The sequence below is a fragment of the Rhea americana genome, unplaced genomic scaffold (assembly GCF_003343005.1).
Source record: "Rhea americana isolate MKP2758 unplaced genomic scaffold, rheAme1 scaffold_48, whole genome shotgun sequence".
NCBI classification, from domain to species: Eukaryota; Metazoa; Chordata; class Aves; order Rheiformes; family Rheidae; genus Rhea; species Rhea americana.
The window spans coordinates 2,337,762-2,340,262 of NW_028186623.1; positions in this window are offsets into that span (position 1 = coordinate 2,337,762).

Sequence of the window (2,501 nt, forward strand, 5' to 3'; positions counted from 1 at the left end):
AAACCTTCCAAAATCTCTGTGCCGCCTGAGGAGGAACCCCCCACTCCCGATTCGCTGCAACTTGATAAAATCGAAACTGCGTTTTCTCTTACCAGAATGTGTAGAGAAAGAAGGCGCACCGCTCGGAATCGCTCACTGGGGGAGAGCGTTCCTCCCGCAGGACGAGGATGGGCAGGGCTGGAGGGACTAATGCTACATGAGATGATTTAAAAGTTTCAAATAAATGTTGCACATCATACAACAATTTCTTGTCCATCATAAGAAGTAATGGATAAGTAAAGACCTACCACCAGCACCATAAATTCAATTTTGCGTTAGGCTGATGCTATCCCTGTCAAACTTGGCTCTTGCAAGGTTTTACATCATTTGAGCTCTTTGATAGATGAGGCACTTTTGCAAATCAGTTGCTCTGTCAGATCTAACCTATCCTTGAAACTGCCACGGGTGTCTTACTTGCTCACATCAGAGCATTTTTTTCTCTCCCCAGTCTTGGGTAGCTGCTGCCTATCAGAAAAGTATTATTTTTTTTCTTTTCCTTTGGTCTCATTTGTACATTCCAGGCCAACATCCATTCCTGTATAGTCCGTTCCTAAGCACCAAGAAGTTACTCCAGATTCCAACTTAGATCCTGTGTGTTTTGGATCACATTACTTTTGAGAGCAAAACTCCTTCCTGGACAAGCATGCATCTTGCATTTCAGCAAGAGCTGCATGGTCTGTCAATAGCCTCTCGGTGCCAAGTGACTGCAGCTCTTCAGTCTGAGTACTGTTGTTCCTAACAGCAAAGCACTGGAGATAATATTCAGGCTACAGAAGATAAATTTATTTATTATCATCCAAATCTTTTTGTATAACCTAGATGCTTCGTAATGGTTCTTAGTAGTAGGAAGTTGTCTGATCTTCAAAGCTGTAGAGAGCCCTTGACTACTCTTTGCTTAATTGGAAGCAAAATTTTTCTATAGCTGGTCTTGGAGCTATGCCATATATGTTCTTAGCAGAGAGTTATTGCAAATTAATAACTGATAAAAGCATAGAAGTTTGAGCCTTCTGGAACAGCATATCAGTTAAACACGATATTCATTGGTATGTAATGTTTTTTCCTTGGCTCGGGTCACCTGAAAATAAAATGATCAGTAAAATGCACTGATTGTTATCCAAGCCATCTTGAATCTGTACCTGGGCCTGGTCTGATAGAGACAGGACCTTGGTTGCCACAAAAGACATGAGTAGTGAGCCCAACTTCAAGCTTTCACCTTTTTTTCTGGGCAGAGGAAGCCCGGAATAAACAACCAAGTCCTCTGAGGCAGAGCTAAGTAAAGCTTATAGCTTAACTGTGAAGTCCCTTGTCCTCTGAAGACATCCATGTCCGCGTGTCCTTTAGTATGGCCAAAGAAAGCTAATATCTCCATGCTTTTTCCCTTCTATTTTGACTTTTTTTCTTTTCCAGTAGCTTTCTCTCCCAACTGTTCTGGGTATGTTGTAGAGCAATAGCAAGGCTAAATATATCTCATGCAGAGAGGATTTCATCAAGGCTTTTTTTTACAGACGCAAATGCGTTAGTATAGCTGTCTGGTTTAGGAATTAACTGCTGACTTTCCTATTCCCCTTGGAGTGTTTGCACTTCAACTTAGGGCTTATAAAGACAGACTGTTGAGGGCTAACTTATCCAACCCAGTTTCAAAGCTTCTGCTCTGGGGAACTTGGTAATCTAAGCTAATTTTTACAGCGCAGGCTTGCTTGAGTTGTGCTCCTGGCTTCTCAGCTTGTGTTCTGGTGGGATACCAGTGACCAGTCAGGCTCCTCATGCTCTGCAAAATGCACAAGAATTCTTCTCTGTGACCCATGTGAAATGAAGGGCTAGAAATACTTCTATCCAGAGGTGGTGATGTGACAACCCTTGCATGTACAGTGACAGTGAGGGAGAACTAGTTGCAGAATGTACATGTGCTCCCTCCCTGATGAGGCGTCTTCCAGTGTTCACAAATGACATTACTTTTTCAGAGATGGGCAAGAGTTTCAGAGTTTAATCAGAAAAACAGACTTCACTGGAGCAGGGAGGAAATGACTGCAGAAGGACCAAGTAGGCCAGTAAGCTTTAGGAAAATGTCAGTAAAAGGTTCTTTGAAGCCTCTGTTCTCATTACAGAAGTGAGAAGACATCTACTGGGAGCTATACATTGTTCTCAAGAGCCAGCTCAGGATAACAAGATGAAGCTGTGCTGAGTCATACAATTTTCTCTCAGGAAAAGCAAGTTGAACATGTCCTAGTGAGAGATACGTATTTCAGGATATGTAGGATAATCTGTTAAAAATCTTTATCCGCACTGCATGCTCTAGAAAGCTGTGGGGTCTGGGAGCTTTTTACCAGTCCCCTGTGGTAACAGAAAGCACTAGAGGCAGGGAGATTTTAGGGTAGGAAACTCAAAGAGAACTTGCCATCTAAGTTATGTCCAGGATTAAGAAGATAAGCTTAAGTGATTTGTTTATTTTTGTCTGGCCACAT